Consider the following 15858-nt stretch of genomic DNA (forward strand, 5'->3'; position numbering starts at 1 on the left):
TATTTGGTTCACATGCTCAAAGAACTCTCACAGATGCATAATTTTCATGCTGGTTTATACCTATCGTTTTGTTCATCTTCACTGTTTTTTTCAGTCAATTTACTAAATACTGTAGGAAGGCTCACTGCTTTGTATTCCTTGAAATCATCCCAGACCCCAGACTTCTATTAATTTATTATAGCACCTCCTCTTTTGACATGTCAATCTCTGACAATACCTTACTTGAAAAAAGGAAATCAGGGATAGCTATCTCCCCCCAATAGCTTTTGTGGTAAAGACAGATAAAAGAAATTATGCTGCTTCACGTCAATATCATTATTAAATGATATTGAAATAAATTGCTCCCTGGTAGTGCAATGGGGCTCACCCATTCTTTCACATAGGCTTCCACCTTGTGATGCACTTAAAGTATTTTATTAGAGCAGATCAGAAAATGTGCCTCTTCCAACAAAACTTTCTTTAAACAAAACCCTGACAATGTTTTTATAAATGATGCAAAACAAGGTTTCAATTTTTATTTCAAGATTAGTTTGATTTATATTATACTTTCTAAACAAAACACTTCAACTGACCCAAAATAAGGGTTCTGTGATTATTATTTTCAGAATTTTGTTTTGCACAAGATTTGAGAACTGTTTGTTTTGTTCTGCTCCAGAACAGAGAAAAAAAAATCCAGATCCCATGCAGCCCTATATTTTATTTCTTTGGCTATTTGCTCTTCAAAACCTCTCTTTTCCCTTAACTTCCATCTTACATTTTATTTGCTACAGTATATGGTCCTTTCTATTGGCTTCGCTTAGGATGTTTTTCCATTTTATAAAGGGTAACTTTATGGCTTAAATAACATATCATACCTTGCCATGTAGCCATAACACTGGGGTGGGACAGCATGACAAAATGTACCTGTGTCCACACCTCACACACCATCATAATAATCTTTGTGCGAAGTATGCCTTGTGAGGTATCTTTTGAAAACACATAATTTGACAGTCATTGTCCTGATAAAATGTGTGTGACAACACTTTATGAGAAGTTATAAGATTCCACTTTATAGTGCTATTAATGCATTCCAAACTGAGGTTGGCAGACAGATCTGTCTCAAACAAGGGAACGTATGCTCTGCTTAAATTACATTTAAGCAGTAAACAGAGTCATCAAGCAGAAAGGGAAACAAATCAGTGATGAAAAAGCAGCAGGCGACATCCTTCCACATACATTTGGTCTCCTGAATCTCAGCAGGACATGTTTTTCAAGAGGGGGACACACACTATAAAAAGGAGGGACAAATATCCCTAGGCACACCCTCTTTCTCCCCGCCCATCACATTCACGGCACCAGAAGCAACAAAGGAAGCATTTGTTGAATTCTGGGAGAAGGGCTCCTGACCTAAGAAATCCTGACCTAAGAAACTGCTGAAAGAATATGGTGAGAAAATTTGTTCAGTTAGGCACCGGCAGAATTTTAACTTTATTTTCTTGTAACCATTTCTGACTTTTATGCCTCGTTACTTAAATTCTCTCTGTAGTTAATATATTTGTATTATTGTTTTATCTAATCCAATGTGCTTAAACTGAAGTGTTTAGGAAACTCCATTTGAGGTGTCATGTTATGTGCATATTATTTCTACTGAAGCAATACAAACTTAATATAAAAACTTGTATTATATTAAGTCCAGGAAAGGGCTGGCCAGTACAGGACATACACTTTTGGGGGGAAATCTAAGACTGGGAGTCTGTTTAGGTCACTCTTCAGTATAGCCAAGGCTGGTAAGAGCCAACGTGTGGCTGGCTGGCTGAGTGACTTGCATGCTGGGGGCTGTTTGTGAGCAGTCCAGGCTGAAGGCTACAGCAGGAAGCATTGTAAAGGGCACCTCAGGTTAGAGAGGAGGGGTGACACAGCTGCTCAGTCTACATTGCACCCTTGTATGTTACAGAGAGGTGTTCTTTGTTTTGGATTTTTGATCCGCCTTACTTTTTAGTTCAGCGATATGAATGTGTTCAGGAAGAATTGTGCTACCTTTAAATAGCTGCTGTTTCATGTGTAAGGATTTTAATTTCACTTTTGATTTCAATGCATTTTTAACTTAAGAAAAAAAAAGGGAAAAGGTTAAAAGACCTTCCTAATGTTCAGTACAGTGCTAGTAATTGGCACAATTACTCCCTCAAGGCTATTGAATTTAGTTGTACTATGTTCATTATTAATTAGTGGCTCAATTTGTTACAAGCTGGTCCAGAACCCAGCCATAGTCACTAGTCTGTTGCAAGTGGACCCAGCTGCCAAATTCTAGTTAGCTGGGTCTGGGTAGAATCTAATCACTACTTCTAGTTCTAGTCTATACAGCATACTCCCAGCCTCAGAACTCTTGTCAGGAGACCGTCCCTGGGCCATGGAGCACTGCCACGCAGTCACTCTAGATCCCCCCGAAAAAAATCACTGCTTAAAACCTGTGAGCTTCCCCAGCTGCTTACACACACACTCCTTATAGCTCCACCTCAGATGCGGACACTCCAAGCTTCTAATTTAAGACCTTTGAACATAAGAACGTAAGAACAGCCATACTAGGTCAGACCAAAGGTCCATCTAGTCCAGTATCCTGTCTTCCAACAGTGGTCAAAACCAGGTGCCCCAGAGGGAATGAACAGAATAGGTAATCATCAAGTGATCCATTCCCTGTCACCCATTCCTGGCTTCTGGCAAACAGAGGCTCGGAACACCATCCCTGCCCATCCTGGCTAATTGCCATCGATGGACCTATCCTCCATGAATTTATCTAGTTCTTTTTTGAACCCTGTTATAGTCTTGGCCTTCACAACATCCTCTGGCAAAGAGTTCCACAGGTTGACTGTGCATTGTGTGAAAACACACTTCCTTTTGATTGTTTTAAACATGCTGCGTATTAATTTCATTTGGTGACCACTAGTTCCTGTTATGAGAAGAACTAAATAACACTTCCTTATTTACTTTCTCCACACCAGTCATGAGTTTATAGATCTCAATCATATCCCCACTTAGTGGTCTCTTTTCCAAGCTGAAAAGTCCCAGTCTTCTTAATCTCTTCTCATATGGAAGCCGTTCCATACCCCTAATAATTTTTGTTGCCCTTTTCTGAACCTTTTCCAATATATCTTTTTGAGATGGGGCAACCACATCCGCACACAGTATTCAAGATGTGGGAGTACCATTGATTTATATAGAGGCAATATGAGATTTTCTGTCTTATTATCTATCTCCATCTTAATGATTCCCAACATTCACTTTTTTGACTGTCACTGCACACTGAGTGGATGTTTTCAAAGAACTAGCCACAACGACTCCAAGATCTCTTTCTTGAGTGGTAACAGCTAATTTAGACCACATTCATTTTATATGTATAGCTGGGATTATGTTTTCCAATGTGCATTACTTTGCGTTTATCAAGACTGAATTTCATCTGCCATTTTGTTGCCCAGTCACCCAAGTTTTGAGAGATCCTTTTGTAGCTCTTCGCAGTCTGCCTGGGACTTAATTATCTTGAATAGAGAACATGAGGACAATATGGGCAGAAAACAAGAACAGAAACAATGGACGTTCTTAACTAAAGAAACTTTACTCAAAGCACTCTAGAGTTACAGATCTTTGAAAATAACTGCAGTCCTGAGATACACCCTCCCTTAGGCTGATCTTACCCTTTCTGTGACTCTGAAGTATTTCAGGAAGCAGAGTCCCTCCTGCCTTCTTTCTTCTGCAAGTACTCCTGATATTTGGTGACAGTTACTCCTAATCCCCAGTCCCTCCTACACAAAGAAGAATCCTACTCGTAAATAGGGTCTCTCCTCCATGACATGCACACAACTGAGAAGCTCCAGCCACACCTCTCTCTTGCTTGCCTGACTGGCAAGCCCCTGAGTAGAAAAGCCATTGTTACACGAAGCTGGGCCAGCAGTTGAGAGCCAATCAAAATCAATAGCTGTTGGTGTCAAACACCCTTCCTAGGCAAGACAACTATCTGAATGTAGTATAATAGGTTATCCCTGGCAGAAGGAGGGCAGATGTGTACACAACACTGAGTACACAGACTCCTTGCTTTCAGTTCCTGTGCCTCGCACTACAACGGTTCCTGGCTACCAAGAGCAACTGCAGGGAAACACCTGCCTTGCAGCTGTAGCCTTGGGCTTGAGCATGCTCAGTGCAAATGGAATCTTCAGACAATTTAACTGCCAAACTAACAAGTCTCTATTAAGTATATGTGAATTGCAGTTTCTGGGATTGGCTATTCACTTGGCCAATTCGGGCAGGTTTTAATGTGAATGACAAAAGGCACACAACTGAAACCAGGATGACAGCCCTGCCAAATTTTGAGACCATGCTCTAAAGCATGGAGATGCTAAAACTTCCCAATGAAATGGACATAAGCACTTAATATGGACAAAATAATATATTTCTCCCTAACTTTGTTCTGAGAAACAGCTGGACCAATTTTGCTGAAACATTAAAAAAAAAATAAGCTCAAGGCACACACCCGGCATGGGAAATTACAGTCCAAATGGCTGTTATAAACAACAACTGAAACAGGGTCTTGCAATGGAAAGTGTTTGGCAACGTGAAGTATAGTTTGCTACCAGTTCCACCTATAATCAGGTCAAGTGACTACAGGGCTCTGGGAGTAAGGGTGAAGGAGTTGGGAGCGCAGGTGGTGTTCTCTTCGATCATTCCAATAAAGGGTAAGGGGCGGGGCCAAGGCAGAGATAGATGCATCCTGGAGGCGAATGCCTGGCTGCGAAGATGGTGTCACCAGGAGGGCTTCGGCTTCCTTGACTACGAGATGCTATTCCAGCAAGAAGGCCTGCTAAGCAGAGATGGGGTCCACCTATTGAGGAAGGGGAAGAGCATATTTGGATACAGACTGGCTAGTCTAGTGAGGAAGGCTTTAAACTACATTTGAAGGGGGCAGGTGACCAAAGTCCACAGGTAAGTAAAAGACATGGAAACTTGGGAGAAGGGTCAGAATTTGGGGGAAGCATGGGCTGTTATAGCAGAGGTAAAGAAGAGACAAGACAGAACTGGAGGCGGGGGGAATAAAATCAGTATCTTAGATGTCTGTATACTAATGCGAGAAGTATGGAGAATAAACAGGAAGAACTCGAAATGCTAGTAAATAAACTACTATGACAGTTGGCATCATGTGGTACAGATTGCTCAAGAATGACAGGCAACGGAAAAAAAAGGGAAGAGGTGTTGCCTTATATATTTAAAATGTACACACTTGGACTGCGGTGGAGATGGAAATAGGAGACAGACTTGTTGAATGTCTCTGGGTAAGGATAAAAGGGGTAAAAAACAAGGGTGATGTCATGGTAGGGGTCTACTACAGACCACCTAACTAGGAAGAAGAGGCGGATGAGGCTTTTTTTAAACAACTAACAATCATCCAAAGCACAGGACTTGGTGGTGATGGGGGACTTCAACTACTCAGATATCTGTTGGGAAAAATAACACAGCAAGGCACAAATTATCTAACAAGTTCTTGGAATGTATTGGAGACAATTTTTTATTTCAGAATGTGGGGAAAGCTACTAGGGGAGAGGCTGTTCTAGATTTGATTTTGACAAAGAGGGAGGAACTGGTTGAGAATTTGAAAGTGGAAGGCAGCTTGGGTGAAAGTGATCATAAAATGCTAGAGTTCATGATTCTAAGGAATCGTAAGAAGAAGAACAGCAAAATTAAGACAATGGATTTCAAGAAAGCAGACTTTAGAAAACTCTAGGAGTTGGTAAGTAAGATCCCATGGGAAGCAAGTTTAAGGGGAAAAACAATTGAAGACAGCTGGCAGTTCTTCAAAGAGACATTATTAAGGGCACAAAAGCAAACTATCCCACTGCGTAGGAAAGATAGAAAGTATGGCAAGAGACCACCCTGGCTTAGCCAGGAGATCTTCAATGATCTTAAAAAAAAAAAAAAAAAAAAAAAAAAAAAAGTCCTACAAAAAGAAAATTACAAAGGATGAATATAAACAAATAAGACAAGTATGTAGGGAAAAAATCAGAAAGGCCAAGGCACAAAACGATATCAAACTAGCTAGAGTCTAAAAGGTAACAAGAAAACATTCTACAAATACATTACAAGCAGCGAAGACTAAGGACAGGGTAGGCCCGTTATTCAGGGGGGGGGGGGGGACAACAGAAAAATGTGGAAATGGCAGAGGTGCTTAATGACTTATTTGTTTCAGGTTTTCACCAAGTGGCTTGGTGGTGATTGGATGTCTAACAAAGTGAATGTCAGTGAAAATGAGGTTGGATCAGAGGCTAAAATAGGAAAAGAACCAGTTAAAAATTACTTAGACAAGTTAAATGTTTTCAAGTCACCAGGACCTGGTGAAATGCATCCTAGAATACTCGAGGAGTATCTGAGCCATTAGCGATTATCTTTGAAAAGTCATGGAAGACAGGAGAGATTCCAGACGACTGGAAAAGGGAAAATATAGTGCCAATCTGTGAAAAACTGAAATAAGGACAACCTGAGGAATTACAGACAAGTCAGCTTAACTTCTGTACCTTGAACAATAATGGAGCAAATAATTAAGCAATCAATTCGCAAACATCTAGAAGATAATAAGGTGATAAGGAAGAGTTAACATGGATTTCTCAAGAACAAATCGTGTTCAACCTGATGGCTTGTTACCCTGTCAAAGAAAGATTTCTGGATGAGGGAAAAGCAATAGACATAGTATAAAGTTTTTTCTCTTATTAATTAGCCTCTTAGAGTTGGTATGACAACTCCCACCTTTTCATGCTCTCTGTATGTGTCTATCTCCTCACTATATGTTCCATTCTAGGCATCCGATGAAGTGGGCTGTAGCCCACGAAAGCTTATGCTCAAATAAATTTGTTAGGCCTGGTCTACACTACGCGTTTATACCGAATTTAGCAGCATTAAACCAATTTTACGCTGCACCCGTCCACACAACGAAGCCCTTTATATCGATATAAAGGGCTCTTAAAACCGATATCTGTACTCCTCCCCGACAAGCGGAGTAGCGTTCAAATCGGTATTGCCATGTCGGATTAGGGTTAGTTTGGCCGCAATTCGACGGTATTGGCCTCCAGGAGCTATCCCACAGTGCACCATTGTGACCGCTCTGGAAAGCCATCTGAACGCGGATGCACTGGCCAGGTGGACAGGAAAAGCCCCGCGAACTTTTGAATTTCATTTCCTGTTTGGCCAGCGTGGAGAGCTCACCAGCACAGGTGACCATGCAGAGCTCATCAGCACAGGTAACAATGCAGTCTCCTGAGAATCGAAAAAGAGCTCCAGCATGGACTGCAGGGGAGATACTGGATCTGATCTCTGTATGGGGAGAGGATTCCGTGCTAACAGAATTCCGTTCCAAAAGATGAAATGAAAAAAAACATTTGAAAAAATTTCCAAGGCCATGATGCAGAGGCGCCACACCAGGGACTCAGTACAATGCCATGTGAAAGTTAAGGAGCTCAGACAAGCCTACCAGAAAACCAAAGCAGCAAACGGAAAGTCCGGGCAGGGCCAAAAACATGTCGCTTCTATGCTGAGCTGCATGCAATTCTAAGGGGGTCCACCACCACTATCCCACCTCTGTCCGTGGATTCCAAGGTGGGGGTGGTAATCGCAGCCATGGCTGAGGATTCTGCGGACGGGGAAGAGGAGGAGCTTGTAGAGAGCACACAGCACTCCGTTCTCCCCAACAGCCAGGAGCTTTTTCTCACCCTGACGGAATTACCCTCCCAGCCCTCCTAAGCAACTATCCCAGACAATGACGCCATGGAAGCGACGTCTGGTGAGAGTGTACCTTGTAAATATAAGATATGGTTTAAAAGCAAGCGTTTTTTAATGATTAATTTGCCCTGAGGACTTGGGATGCATTCGCGTCCAGTACAGTTACTGGAAAAGTCTGTTAACATGTCTGGGGATGGAGCGGAAATCCTCTAGGGACATCTCCATGAAGCTCTCCTGGAGGTACTCCAAAAGCCTTTGTAGAAGGTTTCTGGGCAGCGCTGCTTTATTCCGTCCTCCATGGTAGGACACTTGACCACGCCATGCACGTAGCAAATAATCTGGTATCATTGCATGACAAAGCCTAGCTGCGTATGGTCCCGGTGATTGCTGGCATTCAAGCAATATCCGTTCTTTATCTCGCTGTGTTATCCTCAGGAGAGTGATATCGTTCATGGTAACCTGGTTGAAATTCAGGAATTTAAGTAAGGGGACAGAGATGGCTATTCCTACTGGGCTGTTTGCTTGTGGTTTAAAAGAAATCCTTCCCTGTAGGTAGCCAAGTAGTGGGAAGGAGGGGGGGCGCGATTGGCGCTGAGCTTTTCCCCGTTTGGCTAGCAGGGATTTTTTAGGTATTAATTAATTGGAGATATACCAATCTCCTAGAACTGGAAGGGACCTTGAAAGGTCATTGAGTCCAGCCCCCTGCCTTCACTAGCAGGACCAATTTTTGCCCCAGATCCCTAAGTAGCCTCCTCAAGGATTGAACTCACAACCCTGGGTTTAGCAGGCTAATGCTCAAACCACTGAGCTATCCCTCCCCCAAATCTTTCTTGATACCAGCCACGCGGTTGGGGGTGGGGGGGAAAGGGAGGTGTTTAGCAGTGATCTTCCATGATGCCAGCCACGGGGTGGTTTCTGCTGCTGCACGTTAACAGGAAAGAAGCAGCACTCAATGGTAACACCAAAGCAGCAGGCACTCAATATTAAGATGCAAAATGCGACCTTGTAGTGAAGACACATGTGCTATGTAAGGTGAATAATGTTGTTCACCATGAAAGAGTATGACCATTGTTCTCTAAAAATATATCTTTTTAAATACTTCTCTCCCTTTTTTCCCTCCCTCATGCAGCTGCAAATTACTCCCTACTCCATCCCGAAGGCTCTCTCAGATAAGGAGGCGGAAAAAAAAAAAGACGCGAGAAGAAATGTTTTCGGAAATCATGGAAGTGACCCACAATGAAAGAGCTCATCTGAATGAGTGAAAGGAAGTGGTAGCAAAGTACAGGAAAGATGCCAGTGACCGTGAGGACAGGAGGGACGAACGTGAGGACAGGAGGGACGAACGTGAGGAGAGGTGGCGGCAAGAAGATCAGCGGTGGCGGGATGCAACTCTGGGGCTGCTGCGTGATCAAACTGACATGCTCCGGCGTATGGTGGAGCTTCAGGAACGGCAGCAGGATCACAGAGTGCCGCTGCAGCCCCTGTATAACCACCCTCCCCCCTCACCATGTTCCTTAGCCTCCTCACCCACCAGACGAGTAAGAACTCGTGGGGGTAGGCTCCGTGCACCCGCCCACTCCACCCCAGTGGACAGCCCAACCAAAAGGCTCTCATTATTATGAAATTTTTTTAGTGGCCTTTTCCTTCCCTACTATTCTCCTCCCAAACCCCACCCGGGCTACCTTGTCAGTTCTCTCCCTCTTTTTATAATTAAGTAATAAAGAGCACATGATTTTTAAACGAGAGTGACTTTATTTCCTTAGAAAGCAAGCTGTGATCAAAGGGGGAGGGGGGGTGGCAGCTTACAGGGAATGAGTCAATCGGGGGGGGGGTTCATCAAGGAGAAACAAACACAGCAGTCACACTGTACCCTGGCCAGTGATGAAACTGGTTTTCAAAGCTTCTCTAATGCGCACCGCTTCCTGGTGTGCTCTTCTAACCGCCCTGGTGTCTGGCTGCACATAATCAGCGGCCAGGTGATTTGCCTCAGCCTCCCATCCCGCCATAAAGATCTCCCCCTTACTCTCAGAGATTGTGAAGCACACAGCAAGCAGCAATAACAATGGGTACATTGGTTTAGCTGAGGTCTGAGTGAGTCAGTAATGTGCGCCAGTGCACCTTTAAACGGCCAAATGCACATTCTACCACCATTCTGCACTTGCTCAGCCTGTAGTTGAACAGCTCCTGACTACTGTCCAGGCTGCCTGTGTATGGCTTCATGAGCCATGGCATCAAGGGGTAGGCTGGGTCCCCCAGGATAACGACAGGCATTTCAACATCCCCAACTGTTATTTTCTGGTCTGGGAAGTAATTCCCTTGCTGCAGCCGTTTAAACAGAATAGTGTTCCTGAAGACGTGAGCATCATGAACCCTTCCCGGCCATCCCACATGGATGTTAGTGAAACGTCCCTTGTGATCCACCAGTGCTTGCAGCACCATGGAAAAGTACCCCTTGTGGTTTATGTAGTGGGTGCCCTGGTGCCAAGATAGGGATATGGGTTCCATCTATCGCCCCACCACAGTTAGGGAATCCCATTGCAGCAAAGCCATCCAATATGACCTGCACATTTCCCAGAATCACAACCTTTCGTAGCAGCAGCTTAGTGATTGCTTTGGCTACTTGCATCACAGCAGTCCCCACATTAGATTTTCCCACTCCAAATTGATTCCCGACTGACTGGTAGCTGTCTGGCATTGCAAGCTTCCACAGGGCTATCGCCACTCGCTTCTCAACTGTGAGGGCTGCTCTCATCTTTGTATTCTGGCGCTTCAAGGCAGGGGAAAGTCATAAAGTTCCATGAAAGTGCCCTTACGCATGCGAAAGTTTCGCAGCCACTGGGAATCGTCCCACACCTGCAACACTATGCGGTCGCACCAGTCTGTGCTTGTTTCCCGGGCCCAAAATTGGCATTCAATGGCTAGAACCTGCCCCATTACCAGCAGGATCTCCAAAGCGCAGGGGCCCGTAGTTTGACAGAATTCTGTGTCCATGTCCTCATCACTCTCGTCGCCGCGCTGCCGTAGCCGCCGCCTCCTTGTCTGGCTTTGCAGGTCCCGGTTTAGCATTGACTGCACGAGAATGCGCGAGGTGTTTAAAACGTCCATGATTGCTGTCTTGAGCTCAGCAGGGTCCATGCTTGCCGTGGAATGGCACCTGCACAGTTCACCCACGAAAAAAGGCGCGAAACGGTTGGCTGCTGCTGCTTTCACGGAGGGAGGGGTGAGGCTGTACCCAGAAGCACCAGCGGCAATGTTTTTTGCCCTATCAGGCACTGGGATCTCAACTCAGCATTCCAATGGGCGGGGGAGACTGCGGGAACTATGGGATAGCTACCCACATGCAACGCTCAGGAAATCGACGCTAGCCTCGGTACATGGATGCACACCGCCGAATTAATGTGCTTAGTGTGGCCGCGTGCACTCGACTTTATACAATCTGTTTTTAAAAACTGGTTTCTGTAAAATCGGAATAATCCCGTAGTGTAGACGTACCCTTGGTCTCTAAGGTGACACAAGTACTCCTGATCTTTTTGCAGATGCAGACTAACACAGCTGCTATTCTGAAACATGGTATATCTTGACTTTAGTAAAACTTTTGATACTGTCTCATATGACCATCTCAAACAAATAAGGGAAATGCAACATAGATGGAGCTGCAACAATGTGGGTTGGAAAACTGTTCCCAGAGAATAGTTATCAGTGGGTCAGTGTCATGCTGGAAGGGCATAACAAGTGGGGTCCCACAGGGATTAGTTCTGGGTCCGGTTCAATGATTTAGATAATGGCACAGAGAGTACACTTAAAGTTTGCGGACAATACCAAGCTGGGAAGGGTTGCAAGTGCTTTGAAGGATAGGATTAAAATTCAAAATGTTCTGGACAAACTGGAGAAGTGGAAAGGGATCTGGGGGTCATAGTGGACCGACACCTAATTACGAGTCAACAGTGTAACACTATTGCAAAAAAAAAAAAAAAAAAGCAAACATCATTCTGGGATGTATTAGCAGGAGTGTTGTAAGCACGACACGAGAATTAATTCTTCTGCTCTACTCAGTGCTGATTAGGCCTCAGCTGGAGTACTGTATCCAGTTCTGGGTGCCACGTTTCAGGAAAGATGTGGACAAATTGGAGACAGTCCAGAGAAAAGCAACAAAAATTATTAAAGGTCTAGAAAACATGACCTATAAGGGAAGATTGAAAAAATTGGGTTTGTTTAGTCTGGAAAAGAGACTACTGATGGGGGACAGAATAACAGTTTTCAAGTACATAAAAGGTTGTTACAAGGAAGATGGAGAAAAATTGTTCTCCTTAACCTCTGAGGATAAGACAAGAAGCAAATCGGCTTGAGTTGTAGCAAGGGAGGTTTAGGTTGGATATTAGGAAAAGCTTCCTGTCAGGGTGGTTAATCACTGGAATAAATTGCCTAGGGAGGTTGTGGAATCTCCATCACTGGAGATTTTTAGGAGCAGGTTAAGACAAACACCTGTCAGGGATGGTCTAGATCAGTGGTTCTCAGACTTCTGTACTGGTGACCCCTTTCACATAGCAAGCCTCTGAGTGTGATCCCCCCTTATAACTTAAAAACACTTTTTTTTTTATATTTAACACCATTATAAATGCTGGAGGCAAAGCAGGATTTGGAGTGGAGGCTGACAGCTCGTGAACCCCCCCCCCCCATGTAATAACCTCACGACCCCCTGAGGGGTTCCAACCCCAGGTTGAGAACCCCTGGTCTAGATAATACTTAGTCCTGCCATAAGTGCAGGGGACTGGACAAGATGACCTCTCAAGGTCCCATCCAGTTCTACAATTCTATGATTCTATAATGCATGCGCATTACTGTAACCATAACAGCTAGAGACACCCCCCACCCCCCCCACACACACACCCTTTTTTTTTTTTTAAATTAAAGCTAAGACCTGGTATCAGTGCCCACCCGATCTGCACAATCCTCCTCACTGCCAGGCGTTCACCCACGTTAGGAAAACACTGCTTTACAATACTGCTACATTAATTTAAAAATGCTTTCCATCTGAGGATCTAAAACACACTTACATAGGTGGGTTATATTATCCTCATTTTACAAATGGGGGGCAGAAAGGGGGAGAGGGGAGGAGAGGAGAGAAGAGGAATCGAAGCACAGTGATTTCCCAAGGTCTCAGACTATCACTGACAAATTCAGGAAGTTCATAAATCTCATCTGCTCACAGCTAATTCTGTGATTTAATTGTAAGGCTAAACTTTTCAGTCTGCTGACAATTAGATGTCCAAAACTCAAGAGAACTACTACTGAGTACCCTTTATATTGGACATCAGTGGGCACATTAATGTTCAAAATAAACAAACTGTTCATAATTATGTAAAGCTAAACAACAAAATAATATATACAAACAGAAAAAATATTTTTGGCCTTTCTTGTGATGCATGTAGTATATAAAAGTTAGGAGATGCTGCACTTCAGTATTAAACTAAGATAACTGCTTGTAGGATAATCACATTCTCGACCAGATTAAACGACCAAAGTCAGAAAAGCAGTTAGAGGTGAGTGATACCAGTACTAGTTTCAACACCACCAAAAATGTTCATTGCAGCCAAGGTGGTGTTTTTCATTCATGCCTTCATTAGTGATTAATTGTGTTTTGCACTTGTACTTTATTTTCCTAAAGAAAGGTTGAATCTCATTGGTTGATAACCATTAAAACAAATTTAGCTGCAACTAAATATAACCTAACGCTAAGTTTGGTGTCTCTTTTTGTTAACCAAGAAGATATATCTATGTACATTTATTTAAGCAACTATATAGCTTACCTTACGTTTGTTCAGTTTCTTCATTTTTACTTTATTATGTTAGAAAATGGTGAATGATGCATTTTTCATTTACTGGATGATGATTAATTTTTTTACTTGCAATTTTTATCCAGCTCTATTTGGATGTAAATTCAAATTCAATAAGAAGAGTGCAAAACAGCACTGTAATTTTTTTAAGCTAAACTACCTTAAATCTGTTATGTCTATAAGATGGAAAAGTTTATCAAAATTAATTTTGCAATTAAAACTAACATTTCTTAAACAAAGGAAGTGGTATCTCTAGTTAGTGAATTGAACTGATTGTTTCTGATTACCATATGCTTTAAGATCTTACAGCTAGTAGATGTCATCCTCTTAGACTTCATTTTTATTCATAGATTGGAAGAGGAAAGCTTGCTTTCCTACTTTTTCAACTCCCAATTTGTTTCTTGACTTTTAATGGACTCGTCATTCAAATTCAGTGGAATGAACTAATGCAGGGGTCCCCAATGCGGTGCCCGCGGGTGCCATGGCACCCACCAGGGCGTCTAAGTGCGCCCATGTACTGGCCGAGGATGAGCCTCCGCCAAAATACTGCTGACAAGCAGAGTCATCCAGATGCGTTGCCGCCGAAAAGCCACCAATTTTTGGAGGCATTTTGGCGGCGACGCCTCTGGAGGATGCTGCTTGTCGGCAGAGACGCCTACTGACGGTCCCGCTTGTCAGCAGCATTTCGGCGGATGCTCGTCCGCAGTCCCGGTCCTCCGTGGCTCATCATCTGGTGGGCAAGGCTGGAGACCACTGAACTAATGGAATAAACTGAAAAGAAGAAAATATTCTCTCTGTACCTGCAGAAGATGCTATTGCAATCAAAAGCTGGTTTAGCACTTCAGCAAATGCTCGGTGTAGGTGCTTAGCCATTGACTTCCATAGTTCAGTGGTCTGACTTTACAATTTGGCAGCTAACATACCACTGAATACTATTTTTGTATTAAAACAGTTATTTAAATTAAATAAATCATAGGTTTAGGTCTTAACATAGTTTGCCCATTTCAACTTTAATCCTAAATAGTTTTTTAAAATACACTTGTATTTAAACAAAAAACACCCCACTTTCAATTACTTTGCATTCCTTGCTCTTTTCATTATTTAAAGGAATGCTGTTTTGCCAGAAAAGAAATCTATTGTCAGTCTTCATGGAGTTCAGAGGAGTTTTAGATATGAGAGGTTTAATTAAACCTCAGTGTAGTGGTAGCTATCATTTACAATGCAAAAGTCAATTTAAAGCCTATTCCAAAGAAATAACTTTTTATTTCATAGTTCTCAATATACAATAGTTAGAGTGAAATACCCAATAGGCAAACCCAAGTAATTTAATTTATTGTACTACAGAAAAATTACATCAAGAAACAAACAGTGCAGAATCTCACTAAATAACTGGGACACCCATTGCAAGGTACTTGCTACTTGGCAAAATTAAATAAGCAAAAGAAAACAAATGCAGGAAAAAATATACTTTGTTTATCTGATGGATTTAGGATTTTATGTGCCCCTCGCCAGAGTAGCATTTGAGCATCTCCCCAGTAATTTAAAAAAACCCACCTCTTCCATTGCTTGTAGAAGAATTTATTTATTTACTTATTTTAAAAAAAAAGATGAGTTTGACTCATACACAGTGCACACTCTCATGCTATTGGAGAAATGCTAAATCAAAGCAGTGGAGTTTGCATTTAGTTCTTATGTCAGGTGAAGTTAGTTTCACATAGGTTTTGAAATTTGAGGGGCCGAGTGCTCATGGGTGCTTAGGGATGGACCAGCGTAACAGCTTCTTCCTATCTGGGGACAGGGAGGTTTCTCATTTCTGCCTCAAGTTCTTGTATTCCTTATATTTATATTCGGTCCAAGGACCCAAATCAGACTGCCCATAGTTGGAAATTGTATGGCTAGGAACAGATGGTTTGACCATTTCCAGATTTGTTTTCTCCATGTCAAGAGTCTTTAGCGTACAGTGTAGTGAGAGGAAACAAGGTGAGACAGCACTGGATGTAAGGTCACTCCATGTTTCTATGATGCACACTAGCTGAAGTGACTCTCACTGATAAGAGTCACTGGAACTGTCTTATTAACTAATAAGAGAGACAAGTGGCGGTGTAGCCATGTTGGTCCCACAGTATGAGTGAGAGAGAGTATGTGAGGTAATATATTTTATTGGACTAACTTCTGTTTATAGAAGGGACTAGCTTTTGAGCGCCACAGAGTCCTAACAAAGAGGTTTGTGAAGTTCAAAAGCTTAACCCTTCTACCAATGGAAGTTGGTCCAATAAGAGATACTACCCTGCCTACC

The 15858-nt window shown here is 42.8% G+C and overlaps 1 protein-coding gene across 9 annotated transcripts in view; it reads right to left on the minus strand.

The window, feature by feature from the left end:
- The window catches only part of SENP6 (SUMO specific peptidase 6), a 191784-nt gene that overhangs the window by 105361 nt on the left and 70565 nt on the right, over positions 1–15858 (minus strand). Inside the window, exon 1 of one of the 9 annotated variants that reach the window (XM_039529209.1) lies at positions 3666–3881. The exons of the other annotated variants lie outside the window; for them this stretch is intronic. The gene's annotated coding sequence lies outside the window, so the exon portion shown is untranslated. Of the gene's footprint in view, positions 1–3665; positions 3882–15858 lie in introns of those variants that run through there. 9 annotated transcript variants of the gene reach the window in all.

This window comes from Mauremys reevesii, linkage group 3, assembly GCF_016161935.1.
Source record: "Mauremys reevesii isolate NIE-2019 linkage group 3, ASM1616193v1, whole genome shotgun sequence".
Taxonomy (NCBI): Eukaryota; Metazoa; Chordata; order Testudines; family Geoemydidae; genus Mauremys; species Mauremys reevesii.